The sequence below is a fragment of the Hyla sarda genome, chromosome 2, assembly GCF_029499605.1.
Source record: "Hyla sarda isolate aHylSar1 chromosome 2, aHylSar1.hap1, whole genome shotgun sequence".
NCBI classification, from domain to species: domain Eukaryota; kingdom Metazoa; phylum Chordata; class Amphibia; order Anura; family Hylidae; genus Hyla; species Hyla sarda.
Window position 1 is genome coordinate 125,766,282 of NC_079190.1, and position 15,645 is coordinate 125,781,926.

General features: G+C 43.2%; 1 long non-coding RNA gene across 3 annotated transcripts in view; it reads left to right on the forward strand.

The window, feature by feature from the left end:
• LOC130357726 (uncharacterized) overlaps positions 1 to 15,645 on the forward strand; it is a 133,866-nt gene that overhangs the window by 52,629 nt on the left and 65,592 nt on the right. The gene's annotated exons all lie outside the window — the stretch shown is intronic.

The window sequence follows — 15,645 nt, forward strand, 5'->3', positions numbered from 1 at the left end:
AATTAATATTGTAACTTGAGTAGTTCATGTGTATGGTCCATAAAAAGCATACAGTATACAGATCACACAAAACAGTATCTTATACTTAATAAGTGCCCAAGTGCAACAAGTGGTCATTAAAAGCATATATAAAAAATATCAAAAGGAGAGGGGAAGGGGAAGCAACACTCACCGGAAAGTGTATATCCGCAATAGTGGTGTTGTAAACAGTACAGGGTGTGTGCTGCTGTGCACGCGTTGCATAGAGGGTTAGGGAACTGGCCATGCAGCCAATCAGATCATGGAGGCTGCTGTATCTAAGCACTTTCAGGTCATAAGGAGCAACGCATGCGCACCCACATTCTGAGGAGCTCAGCCGGGAAAACACAACTTCTATAGAAAATAGTAGTGATTGAACTGTCTGAAAAATAGATTCCTGACAATGTATAAAAGCAGCCTCCCATTACCTCTCCGTGGGACAACATATCAATAGGCATGTTGTCTAGCAGAGAATATTGGCTGCTATACAATGTAAATCACTTCACATAAATATGCAAAAATTATACTTAAATATGATGGCTATATATGAATAAATAAAAGTTGGCTGGATTGCAGCATTACCTAAAAGTACTCCAAATCACTTACTGAGAAGACAATAATAAGGTAAGTGTTGATCTTCATCCCCAACCACCATCTACAAAAATACCATCAATAAGAAAGAAGAAAGATAAAGATGATCAACAGATTGCAAAAATAGAGAGTTATGAAAATCACTGAATATACCGACAATGGCATGACCAATATTTAGAACATAACTTATACATGCCAGGTATAACCATGAAGTCTATGTTTAACCCATTATGGTGGAGGGCAATTCCTTAATCCAACACAAGTAAACTTACACGATCACCTCCCCATTTGGGAATGGGAACATGATCGAACAAAGTAAATCTCTGTTTTTGCTTCAACAAAATGTTTAGATATTGGTAAATTCATACTCTATTTGTGTATGTGCACAAATGTTGGTTGAAGTGGGTCCTAAAATCTAGAGTTGTCTCAACAACATAAAAGTATTTGGGCAGAAACATGTGTGTACATACAGTATATACTCGAGTATAAGCCGACCCGAATATAAGCCAAGGCCCCAAATTTCACCCCAAAAAAACAGGAAAAGTTATTGACTCGACTATAAGCCTAGGATGGGAAATACATCATCCCCCCATGTCGCAATCCAGACCCCCGTCATTAACGCCCCCTTCATCATCACCGCCTGTCATCATCCCCCCCTTCGTCATCACCGCCTGTCATCATCCCCCTGTCATCATCCCACCCCCCTTCATCATCGCCGCGTGTCAATCCAGTGGTCTTCAACCTGCGGACCTCCAGATGTTGCAAAACTACAACTCCCAGCATGCCCGGACAGCCATCGGCTGTCCGGGCATGCTGGGAGTTGTAGTTTTGAAACATCTGGAGGTCCGCAGGTTGAAGACCACTGCGGCCTTCGTCATCATCCAGACCCCCCCCCCCTTTAGTTTTCTACTCACCTCCCCTCGGTGGGAAGGAAGGGTGAGCTGGTCCAGGCCATCTATGCTGCAGGGACCGTCCAGTGGGGAGGGTTAGTAGTTCCGGGCTGCCTTCACCCGGAGGCCCTCTTCTCTTCTCCGGGCCTGGACTAGTGATGTTGCCTTGACTTACCTATCTACCTACCTATCTTTCCACAGTTTGTCTATCATCTATCTATCTATCTAGTGTTATAGATCTTGTTAGGATCACTAAACAATCTTTTGTTAACTAACTCTGAAGTTGTACTAAAATCTAGAAATACAGGACAATGGCATTGATCGGAACGCAGTTGGGAGAACGGAGAGAATCTATTACTGAAGGTTTCTAAAGATTTACCCTATAGTACATTAAAAGTTTGCAGCACACGAGGTCAATTACATATCTCAATGAAAGATTTTAAAAGTCAGAAGGAAACTTTGTTGTCTTTTTTTCCATTTCTTTATATATTGTAGTAAGTCTGTACCATGCTTTTAAAATTACAGGAGAATATTATGAAAAATTGCCGGATTTAATTGATGGCTTCATTTCTTTGTATTGACATTGCTTCTGTGAAATGGTGTTATTTCCTTTGTCTCAGCATGCTCTCCCCTTATTATTATTATAAGGAGCTTTTGATCAATACAATCTATTTCCGACAATCCACCATAGCTCAGTGTCAGTATATAAGATGATGAGCAATGGCAAATTCAGTACAGTGCTGGAACTGATCAATACATTTCACAAGATAATGTAAAAAATTAAGCTCATAAATGACAGTTTTAAATGGAAAAATAATTTATTATAGGAGAAGAAAGATCAGGAGAGCGCTAATAATTACATGCACAGCTGAAACATAAGAAATAGCAAATTACTCAATAGTCTTCCATTTCAGACCTATTCATCTTTCCACATCCTGAGGTTTTGTATATACTAAATGAACAAATTAATTTCAGTTCATTCAATACAACTACCCTCCAATGTACAGCAACATCAGATATCTGCAGGAGATGACGACTTGCAATTATACTAAATTGTTAGTCTGGATCCAATTTCATAGTTTAGAACTCACCACAAATCCATGATTCCAATCCAAAGCCAAATCTGCATGTGTTATATGAGAATATTGCTGTGGCTTAATCCCAAATGTCATCACCTGCAACACTGACATTGGTGAAATCCGCTGTGAAAATACAAAACAAATCGGCACCACAATATGCCCAGTGCCAAGTTCGAAGATAGCAGCATGCTCATACTTCAGTGGAGGAAAAGTCCAAAACAAATACTAGGACTGTAACCATGACAAGGAGGCATCCTCTATGTCTAGAGGAAAGAAGGTTTTACCATCATCACAGAAGGGGATTCTTTACTGTAATGAGCAATGAGACTATAGAAATCTCAATGAAAGAAGAAAAAGAATGGTGGCTCTCTTGGCTCTCTCAGAGAGCCGGAAGAATCGGTTGCTCTGACGCTGCCCATTTAAAGAAAACTGCCTTTAAAAATCCCACCACTTCGGGTCCCCATACCTCCTGGGACACTGATGAGTCCAAAAGCAGCATGAGCGTGTCCAAGGGTCATGGACATGAGATGGCTGATTGACAAGGCTGCAGGAGGAACGCAGCCTGCAGCAACACTGCTGTAACACAGAGTTTTACCAAACATGTGCCTCCAGATGTTGCAAAACTACAACTCCAAGCATGCAAAGGATGTCTGGGCATGCTGGGAGTTGTAGTTTTGTAAAAGCTGTAGGCACACAGCTGAAGGCAACACTGCGGAAGGCAATACTGCCGTTGGTTTTGGCACAGAATAGTGCACTTCTTCCAGCCTCAGGAGGCCGGAAGAAGCGCACTATTCTGCGCAAAACCGATGGAAGTCGCCTCTGATCGCCCCATGCCAGTCCAGTCATCCCGTCCCTCAAAGGTTTCGAGATCGAGCCCTGAGAGATCTGTTGATGCGATGAGTGTGGGATTCTTTCTGTATGCTACATAGTTTATTGCCTTGTATTGTTTCTCAGACATTCATCCCAGCACCTCCGTGACTCTCACCTATTCTGAGGACCTGCTATATGGATCCGCATCTCTCCAGCTGATACTCATTGGTGTGTTATGGTGTTGGGGCGATTATTTGCGAATTTGCGAATACATTTGCTATATATTCGAAATTGCAAATGTTAGCTTTTTACCGCATATGCGCATATTCGCATATGTGAATATTCACATATGCGCATATTCGCATATGTGAATATTCGCATGTGCACATATTCGCATTTGCGAATATTCGCATATTCCTTCTTTTCACTTGTGGGCCAATTAGAATGATGCAAATACACTTATCAGAGGTTACTAGCAACCAATAGTAAAGTTGCCCACCCCCTCACTGTTTTCTTCCCCGAATACGCAAATATGCAAATATGCGAATATAACGAATACGCAAAATTCGCGAATATAGGACGAATATTCGTCTATATATTCGCAAAATATTGCAAATTTCCGCTCATCACTAGTGTGTTATAGCAGTGCCGCTTCGTGTTCCTTTGGGCTGCATGACACCAGGTATGTTTGTTTGGAAGTCGTATTCAAGAAACAAATAACATTCCATTTATTCATTTCTGTTTACCAGCGCATTACTGTCAGTCAGTGTCTTGAGTACAGTCTGATAATTGTTGATTTCTTTACCTGGATCTGACAAGCATATATTTACCAAAATACATATTAATGTTTGACTCGGGAATGGTTTTTATTGCTGTTTTGACAGCTGCCAGTGGGTTCTTGCTCAGCTGTTTCTTTCTTTCACTTCTCTTTCTGCTAACCTTATAGAGATGTGGGTTTACTTTTTCAGCCCGTTTTTTGTTTACAGAAATCTGTATATATTGTACATATAACATAAAAATGTAAAATTCTTGTAGACTATCAAGAGCATAACGATCTAGGTGCAAAGAAAGCATATGGAGCAAATCAGAAATGAACATGAGGTTGATCAAGAGTATGAGTGGGGTTATCTGAGTAATACACGTGTAGGGCAAACAAATGCTGACTGCACGCCAACTATATAAATCACAGTTTGTGAGTATAAATTTAAAAAATAACTCACAATTTCTTTGGAAAATTCTTCCGGCATTCATTTTCTTTTTTGCACATCGGCTGGCCTGGCAGGACCTTAAAATAGCATTTTAGCAGCAGAAAATAGCAGCATATTCCGTAGTTTCACCAGTCATGGCACAACGTTTCAGCAGCGGACCCCCTTATTCATGCGCATGTGTGGGGAAACCAAAAATCTTGTGAAAATAAATCCTCCAATTTTTAAAGCAGCACAAGGGAACTTGTATTATATTGCTGTAACCCAAATTACAGTCATTTTTGAATATGTGCCCCACAAAGTTTTCCTTTGTTGATTCATGTGAAAATACTTAAGATTAGGTCAATGTTCCATCTTGTGGTTGTTTTACTATTGAACAAAACAAAGTGAAGAAATTGATCCTTTTTGCAATAATGGGTTCAATGAGGTATGAAGACTTAATGTACTCTGAGTTTCCAGAAGTGCATGTTTAATCATTAGTTCTGTCAATACAATTCAGGAGAGAAGGCTTAAATAGGTATCATTCTGTGATCATCCAAATGTTCCTTTACATCGGTTACTTTCATAGCTGCATAAAATGTAGATCTTCACTTAACATACAAAGAGAAAGGCATCCATTTTTTATGCATACTTTCTACAATATCTAGGCATAGTGAAAATAGACCATCTAATGGAGAAACCCAAAAAGCAATAATCCTGTAAAGTAATGAAAATAAGTAGTGACACCACTTTCACCAATGAGCTCACATAGAACTTCATCAAGACCTGTACAGAGGAAAAGTTGAGCAGTTGCCCATAGCAACCAATAACATTGCTTCCTTTATTTTTCAGGGGCCTTTTCAAAAATGAAAGAAACAATCTGATTGGTTGCTATGGGCAACTGGTGGATGTTTCCTCTGCACAGGTTTTAATGAATCTCCGCCTAAATACTTATTTAAAATTAGTTGAGGCAGTACTTCTGTTCTACCAAATCACCCATTCAATTTTCTGCCCAAGATAGCAAATCTGGGATCACTAAATAAATTAAACAGTGGCAGATTTGCTACTTCACTTGACAGTGTAGACAATGTAGCACTCGTGCATCTCCGGCGCTTTCATTCAAAGGAATGGATAATGTATCATCTACAGCAGTGTTCTCAAACAGCAACCCCCCAGATGTTGCAAAACAGCTGTTGGCTGCAGCAATGGCTGTCCGGGCATGCTGGAAGTTGAAGTTTTGCCAGATCTGAAGGGTTACAGATTGACAACACTGATCTACAGCATGGGTCTCATTGAGAGCTAGAGTCCCGTTCAGGAGATCAGGGGGTCCCAAGGGTTAGATCCACCTGCGCGATTAGCCACTTATCTCCTATGCTGTGGACAACCCCTTTAAAGTATTTCAGCCCCCATTATTTAATGGAGTTAGTCCACTTATGGCATTTATCCCCTATCCACAATATCTATATATATATATGTGTGTATGTATGTATGTGTGTGTATGTTCCAGCATCACGTCCAAATGGCTAAAGATATTAACATGAAACTTGGCAAACATGTTACTTATATGTCAACAACAAACATAGGATAGGTAATTTAACCCTTACTCACCCCCATTTGCCAGGGTCGGGGTTTTTCTTTAAAGTCCCATACAAGTCTAGGGGAAATATATGTTACTACATAACTTCAAAATGACTGGAGATATTTCGATAATATTTGGTCACATGTTACTTATATGTCAACTTAAAATATAGGATAGTTAATTTAACCCTTAACTACCCCCATTTGTGAGGGTCAGGGTTTTGTTTAAAGTCCCATGCAAATCTATGGGAAATGTATGTTCTCACATAACTTCTGTACGGCTGGAGATATTTCAATACCTGGTACACATCTTACAGTTTGGGATATGAGGATGGAACAGGAGGTTGGGATAGGAGGTCAAGATAGGAGGTCGAGATAGGAGGTCATGATAGGAGGACGGGATGGTCGGGATAGGAGGTCGAGATAGGAGGTCGAGTTAGGAGGTCGAGTTAGGAGTACGGGATATGAGGTGGAGATAGGAGGTGTAGATAGGAGGACGGGATAGGAAGTCGGGATAGGAGGTCGGGATAGGAGGTCGGGATAGGAGGTCGGGATAGGAGGTCGAGATAGGAGGTCGAGATAGGAGGATGGGATAGGAGGTCAGGATAGGAGGACAGGATAGGAGGACAGGATAGGAGGACAGGATAGGAGGTCGGGATAGGAGGTCGGGATAGGAGGTCGTGGTATGAGGACGAGATATGAGGACGGGATATGTCAACAATATATATGGGATGGGATATGAAGTCAAAATCTTCCTCCTTTGTTGATTTTCCTCCCCAACAAGGATTAGGAAGGAAAAACCGCGCAATGCCGGGTACTCAGCTAGTATGTAATAAATCATCTGACCGGGTACCCTTTATAAGACCCTCTAGAGCTCTACACTGTGGAATCACACAATCTCCATTCTTCTATACAGCAAGCATTCAACTTGCTTTCTCAACTACCTGACTGCACTGTTGACTCATTTTGAGCAAGTCAGCTATTAATGTGAGAGATTTATCAAAACCTGTGTAGTGCACAGGTGGTGCACATAGCAACCAATCAGATTTCTTCTTTCATTTTTAGAGGCCTTATTCAAAATGTAAGAAGCAATCTGGTTAGTTGCTATGGGCAACTGCTCCACTATTCCAAAGCATAGGTTTTGATAAATCTCCCCCAATATCCCTAAACCCTTCTCTTCTGAAGTCTTCACTAAAGAGAACATAACACTATGCTCAGAAGATTCCTTCCACCCAAATGCATTATTTCACATTTTTTAAATGTGTACATCAGTGAAGCTAAATTATTTTCCTTCAGAATATTGGATCTATTACACACTTTTGACTCATAGACAAACAGCCAAACTTTTCCTACCAAATCTTATTTTATGTCACTTACTACGAGATCACTTACCGTATTTATCGGCTTATAACACGCACTTTTTAGGCTAAAATTTTTAGCCTAAAGTCTACCTGCGTGTTATACGCCGATAAGCCGCTGCAGTTCAATGATTTACAGTGGGCGCTTTAAATCAATGAACTGCAGCGGCTTTGCAGGTGCAGAGACCGCCACCGATGCCGGCTTCTCTGCCCCTGCCTGTCCTGGGGTCTAGAGCCCTGCTGCCGGCCCTTCTCTCCCCCTGGCTACCGCTGCCACTGCCCGTTCTCTACCCCTGACTATCGGTGCCGGCGCCCCATTGCCGGCGCCGATAGCCAGGGGGAGAGAAGGGGCAGTGTTCCCTCCCCCATCCCCGGTTGTATAATTACCTGTTGCCGGGGTCAGGTCCGCGCTGCTTCAGGCCTCCGGTGTGCGTCCCCTGCATCACTCGTCATTGCGCCGCGCCGTGCAGTGCATAGCAACGACGCATGGGACGCACACCGGAGGCCTGAAGCAGCGCGGACCCGACCCCGGCAACAGGTAATTATACAACCGGGGATGGGGGAGGCAATGGGCGCCGGCACCGATAGTCAGGGGGAGAGAACGGGCAGCGGCGCAGATAGCCAGCGGGAGAGAAGCGGCGGCAGCAGGGCTCTAGAACCCAGGAAAGGCAGGGGGAGAGAAGCGGGCAGCGACGGCCTCTTTCCCCCTGCCTTTCCTGGGGGTGTATCGGGGTATACACATGCACACACACGCACCCTCATTTTACCAAGGATATTTGGGTAAAAAACTTTTTTTACCCAAATATCCTTGATAAAATGAGGGTGCGTGTTATAGGCCGGTGCGTCGTATACCCCGATAAATACTGTATTTAAACGAACAGATGCAGGTTATGGGCCATCACTTGTAGCCAGTCTATCTGTAACCAGAATGCACGTCAATAACAAATCAGCGATGCGGCTCCCTGGATCCTACGGAAGCCGGTGAGTTGCCTAGCAACATATGTACAGTGGTCTCTAAACTGTAGCCCTCCAGATGTTGCAAAACTACAACTCCCAGCATGACCAGACAGCTATTTGGGTAAGCTGGGATTTGTAGTTTTGCAACAGCTGGAGGGCTACAGTTTGGAGATCACTGTGCAGTGTACAGGGTACATTCACACGGGCAGGTTTAGAGTGAGTTTCCTGCTTCAAGTTTGAGCTGTATTAACAAAAAGTGTTATACTGCCGATCCATTTACAACCCCCTTAGAGCAGCTCCCATCTGGGTTGCAGACAAACATTTCAAAGAAATAGAGAGAAAAAGAAATGAATTAATATGGGGACGTAAACGTATCAGAATCGAGCAAAAACATGATTAACCCCCCAGTAAAACTGGGGGACATGGGAATCCCTAATTTTCAGATGTATTACTTAGCGTCACAATTAAATATGTTATGTCTGGAGGGTGGGATGGTTAATACGTTTTTGGAAGTATTTGGGGAGGGAAAAACTCCTATTTGGGATATATTAGAGAGGAAAAGACAAATAAACTTCACATTAGGAGCACAGTTTTTTTCATTTTCCAGATTTGGAAATTTGCAACAAGAATAGTTGGGATTTCGTGTATATAGGGTATTAAGGGTAGAACAGATGGTAAGTAATAAATGTCTTTTGTCATGGAATGAATTATGTAGTAGATACAATTTAGAAAAAAGAGCTGAATTTGGGTATGCCCAGGTTATAAATGCATTTGAGGCAGAAAAAGATAATCCCAAATGGGACATTGAACATCATGAACTGGTCGATACCCCTTGATATATTAGATTCCAGTAACCAATCCAGAAGTAGATTGGGTAAAATCTATAAAACTATTATTAAACATAAAGCTAAAAAAAACTTCAAAACAATTAAAGGTAAATAGGAAAAAGAACTAGGAATGATGGAAGAGGAGGATTGATGGGAAATCTTTCAGAGTATATATAAGTCTGTAATTAGTTCGAATCATAAACTATCACAAATAATACTGATGCATAAAATGTATTATACCCCTCATGGATTGTTTAAAATGGGTAACTTTTTGGTTTAAGTAAAATCTTAATTCTTAGGAAATGGTTTGCACCTAAAGCTCCATATAGTGAAGAATGGATTAATATGGAAGATAAAGTCCGAAAATATGAATCTACATATTATCTCGGGAAAAAGAAAAGTGTAGAAAATAAGAAAGAATGGGAGAAATGGAAATAAAGAGGGCTATGTGACCTTAGGTATATAAAGCCCCAGTCTGACGCAGGGGGGGTGGGTATTGAGTAGTAGAGCACGGTTGGGGGAAGGTTTTAAGGGGGGTGGGAGAGTAGGGAGAGAGTTGGGGGAAAATATAAAAAGTATAAAAAAAAAAAGGAGGATAACCCAGCATCTCAAAGCCCAGGTCAGCTAGTTTGTTCTTGATGATGACCACTGTGTGACAAACATTTCGGGACCCACTTAGCAGACACCTTCCTCATGTTCAGATGATCATGGATTATAAACCCAACACTTTCACTGAAAATATTCTCAGTTATCTTCAAAATAAAAATGTACTGGTCTTCCAGAAAAAGAAAAAAAAAAAAGCTGCTGCAAATTTTTCGTCGCAGCACAAACTGCTAGCGGGAAACTCACTGTAAACCTCAGCCAGTGCGAATGTACCCTAAAAACACTACACTACACTAACACATAATAAAGGGGAAAATACTACATATACACTCCCTTACACTGTGCCCCCCAATAATAATGAAAAACACAAAGTGTTTCCAAAACGGAGCCTCCAGCTGTTGCAAAACAACAACTCCCAGCATTTCCAGATAGCCACTGACCAGGCATGCTGGGAGTTTAGCAACAGCTGTAGGCACAGTTTAGGGCCACATATGGGGTATTTCCATACTTGGGAGAAATTGCACTACAAATTCTTGGGGACTTTTTCTCATTTTAAACCTTATGAAAAGGAAAAGTTGGGGGCTACACCAGCCTGTTAGTGTAAAAAATATATATATTTATTTTTACACTAACATGCTGGTGTTGCCCCATACTTTTTATTTTCACAAGCGGTAAAAGGAAAAAAAGACCCCCAAAATTTGTAACGCAATTTCTCCTGAGTACGGAAATACCCCATATGTGGGCGTAAAATGCTCTGTGGACGCACAACAAGGCTAAGGAGTGAGAGCGCACTCCCTTTGAGGCCAAAATTGGTGATTTGCACAGGGGTGGCTGATTTTACAGCTGTTCTGAAATAAACACAAAAAAATAAATTCCCACATGTGACCCCATTTTGGAAACTACACCCCTCATGGAATGTAACAAGGGGTATAGTGAGCCTTAACACCCCACAGGTGTTTGAAGAATTTTCATTAAAGTTGGATGGGAAAATGAAAAAAAAAACAATTCACTAAAATGCTGGGGTTACCCAAAATTTTTCATTTTCACAGGGGAAAATAGGAAAAAAGCCCCCACAATTTGTAACCCCATACCCCATATGTGGAAGTAAAGTGCTCTGCTGGCGCACTACAATGCACAGAAGAGAAGGAGCGCCATTGGGATTTTGGAGAGAAAAATTGTCCGGAATTGAAGGCCACATGTGTTTACAAAGCCCCCATAGTGCTAGAACAGTGGACCCCCCCACATGTGACCCCATTTTGGAAACTACACCTCTCATGTAATGTATTAAGGGGTACAGTGAGCATTTACGCCCCACAGGTGTCTGACAGATTATTGGAAAAGTGGTCTGTGAAAATGAAAAATGTTATTTTTCATTTGCACAGCCCACTGTTCCAAAGATCTGTCAAACGCCAGTGGGGTGTAAATACTCACTGCACCCCTTGTTAAATTCTGTGAGGGGTTTAGTTTCCAAAATGGGATCACATGTGGGGGGTCCACTGTTCTGGCACCACGAGAGGCTTTGTAAACACACATGGCCCCTGACTTCCATTCCAAACAAATTCTCTTTCCAAAAGCTCAATGGTGCTCCTCCTCTTCTGAGCATTGTAGTGCGCCAGCAGAGCACTTGACTTCCACACATGTATTTCCATACTCAGAAGAAATGGGGTTACAAATGTTGGGGGTCATTTTCTCCTATTAACCCTTGTAAAAATGTAAAATTTGGGGGAAAACCAGCATTTTTGTGAAACATTTTTTTCCATTTACACATGCAACTTTAGCAAACAGTCGTCAAACACCTGTGAGGTGTTAATGCTCCCTGTACCCCTTGTTATGTTCCTTGAGGGGTGTAGTTTCCAAAATAGTATGCCATGTGTGTTTTTTTGTTTTTTTTTTGCTGTTCTGGCACCATAGGGGCTTCCTAAATGCGACATGCCCCCCAAAAACGATTTCAGCAAAATTTGCTTTAGAAAAGCTGAATGTAACTCATTCTCTTCTGAGCTTTGTAGTTTGCCCCAAGAGCACATGGGGTATTTCCATACTCGGAAGAGATGGGGTTACAAATTTTGGGGGGCATTTTCTCCCATTACCCTTTGTAAAAATGGTAAATTTGGGAAAAAACGGCATGTCTGTAATTATGTATGCAGGTGTGGAGTGACGTGGGATGGACGAGTTCCATCCGGGACACTTCCACCTTGCATATATAAATTAACTTAACACAAGTAACCTTTGTATGGCTAAGGCCTTGCGGGCCGAAACGCTTCACGTTATTGGAGTACCTGCTGTATCCCATGGCAACCGAATTAAAGAAGTTCCTCTAGACGTGTGTGCGCTGGACATCCTCTTTTCTTTGCATATTTGTGGACAAGTCCTAGTCCTGTCCGTGCGCGTGTTTTGGGTTGAGCTGGATATATCTGACTCTTCTGACTTTTTTGGAACACAAAGTGTGGTGTCCAGGCACCGTATTTCATACTGTGCCTTAGTTATTAGTCCCCAAAGTTAGAGTCTCCAGGACTGCCGGGGTTTGCTTCCCTAATTAACCCCTAGTCACCCCTTAGTAACTTAATATTTATAAATATTATCTATATAAATATATGTATATGGTGTTACTTGTCTTAGCGTTGCAGGACCTGCGGGTCATGTGACCGGGTTGCAGAACTCTATGGTTTTTGCTAAAGGACCTTTGGTGGTTTTGGACATGTGATCACCCACAATCCATTGTAACGGTGAGTGACAGCTGATTGGACCAATTCAAAACGGCCAGCCCCTGCCCATATAAGGGAGCTGCGCCATATTGTCCTCTCTTGGGTTGCTGACTTTGGACAAGGTAGGACCTCCGCAGCTTACAAGACAAATGACTAGGCCCAAAGCCTTGCGGCTTAGGCCTGCGCTAGTGACGGATAGTTCTTACAATTCCCCGCTATCTCCACAAGATCTCCGGACCTAATCCAACCCCTAAATCCGGCGGATCTATGCAAATACAATCCTCAAAATCAAAAGGGAACTTTCCGGTACTAGGCATATGTCAATCACTGCTGTGCTGTTTGTAAAGACTCTGTTATCTGGACTGTTACCGTTACTGCATATCCAGAAAATCTTCAGTAAAGATTCCTGCAAGTTTTAAGTTCAGCACTGCTGTGGACAATCTATTTAATTCACACTCACCTATCGCTCTTGGGAAGAGTGGCGATAGGCCCAGCATCACTACAGAGTTTTAACCCTCACCGTGGCATCACGAGTGACAAGGGTTAACACCGCCCTTTATGATATCGAACAGCAACACCCCAACTACCCTACACCCCCACACTTACCACAAAGCCTTTTTGGTGTCTGAAGAACAGGATTCGGGTGTGTGCCTGCTGCTGTTGCCACTAGTGAAATTGTACCCCCCCCAATATAACGGACTTTATTCATGTGCTGTAAACCGCATTATTGTGTACGAGAGCGGTGCGTGTGGTGCAAGTTGCAAGGGGGCCACACGAAAAGTAAGGGAGTAGGCAAAAATTTATGCGCAGCAAGAATGTGTAAACTGCTAAATGAATATATGCTATGATCCTCTGGTCTGGTCGGCGCAGAAAGAGTTAACCTGCTACCAGAGAAGCACGCGAAAAAGGCCCGCGCTGCGCCACGTCCCGCCAAGTTGCTGTATCGCAGCCGAAAGGGAACTTGGAAACAGAGGAGTCGTTTCTGGGAGGACAGGAAGTCGGGGCTGCACCGATGATGTCCTTCCTGCCGGCCGCCATTTTGGGGAAGCCCAATATAAAAAGACACCATGCACAGCGACCTCTTCAGTCTGCACAAGGAGCCGGAGAGTACAGACATGGAGGAGAGCAGCGTTCCACGTGGTGAGAACAGCAAAATGGCGCCGGAACAGCAGAAAGTTGTGGCAGTCGCAGCCCAACTATTCCAAGATATTGCCGACCGTCTGCAGTGGGTGTCACTGGACGAAGAGGGGGCCTGCAATCTACCCCCACTGCCCGATGACGACGATGACTGGCCGGACACACCTCCAGTGGAGAGCGCAGGGACACCTGGAGGTGCATCACCGGTGACATTGTTCCCTCACCACAGAACATGGGGCTCATGGGCCGAGATCCCATCAGAGGAGTCTGCAGTGAGTACCCCGCCAGAGGCAGCCTTTTCTTCCTCCTCCAGCCCTGAAGCTGAAATACCCCTTGCCACGTGCACGACCATGCTCACCAGATTTGCCCCAGTGTATTTTTGGGGACGAGCCGGGACTCATCGAGTATATGCACCTACAACCTATACCTGGGAAGCCTATACCTGGGAAGCCACTCCCACCAATTCCAACCGCACAAAGAGAAAGGGCCCATCAGGAAGCCGAGCTGGCTGAGTTGATGGACAAATTAAAGGCCCGACACAGGGAACTGTACGCCCCAAAGCATGTGCATTTGCCTCCTGAGGAAAGAATTTGTTATCGGGAGAATACTAAAGAGATGGAGGCACTCTACAAGTGGGATCACCCCCGAGAAGGGGAGGAGCCTTTAGAACGACAAAGAGAAACTGTGGCCAAGTTCGACAAGGTCAGAGGTTATGGGACACTCCTAGATTGCCACACAGGGCAAACCATCCTCATAAACCGGCGAGCAGTATAGAGGCCATATCTTCATAAAAAGTTCTGCTCTCTGGAGGTGGGCGAGATAGTGGAGTCCAGAGCCTGCGTGGAGAATGGGCTGCTGCGGCCACAAGACCAACAGCCCAACACAGCTTCCCTTCAAATACTTTCCGTCTACAGATTGGGAATCGGATCCCTTCAACATGAGGCCGAAATGGTCTGCTCCTGATGCCTCCACCACCGAACTCAAGGAGGAGGAACGAGAGTTTGCCTCCTGCAATTAACCAACGTATGTACCTAGGCCCTCTCGGAGCAATGAGAGTTTGCCTCCTGCACAGGTACCAACATATGTACCAAGGCCCCCTTCTGACGTGGAGAGTTTGCCTGCTTCCAGGGTACAGACAAAAGTGCTCTGGCCCACACCTGGCATGGAGGTGGGGCTAAAACCTTATGCACCAACCTTGATCCTAACCAGTAAACCTCTGGTCACTTTTAATCCTACTGTTACCCATTCTACTCTAACCAATGTGTTGTGGGAGAGTTACATTAACTCCTCGCCTGCTCCAGATGTTGGAAGGTATAGAGGAACTACAAGAGGCACAAGAAGAGTTCGGAGGAATATTTTCTGAAGGACTGTAAAGTAATGTCTATTGTTTGTCTGTGCTAACCACTTTTGTTTTTCAGTAACCAAGTTCAAGAAACTGTGCCTAGCAGGACTATGCTAAGATTGTTCCAGTTCCAAGTTCAGCAACGTAACCATTAAGCTTTGTGCCAGACCATCAGGTCAAGAGACTCCTAGCCAGTAGGAGATTCGTAAGTTTTGTGCCCGGCTGATTGTGGCAGTCGTGAAATATAGAGTCCTAGTGTAGGTGGACTGCAGATCCTTACACGCCAGTATACCTCTATATTTATGAGACTTTCTTTCTAAAAATTGCACTTATCAGGTGTGTGCGCCTGAACCTTGTTGGAGTGTTGATAAATATGTAAGCTTGTATAATAAAAATGTATATGGTTCTTGTACACAGAAAAAAAAGCTTTGTGTCTGTGTACATAAAAAGCAAGTAAAGGTTGTACATAGAAAATTGTCCGCTAGACTAATGTGTACACTAAAAAACAAAAAACATAAATAATTATTGTATACATTGTAAGGATTCCTCCTTGGGGATTAGCTCCGGGA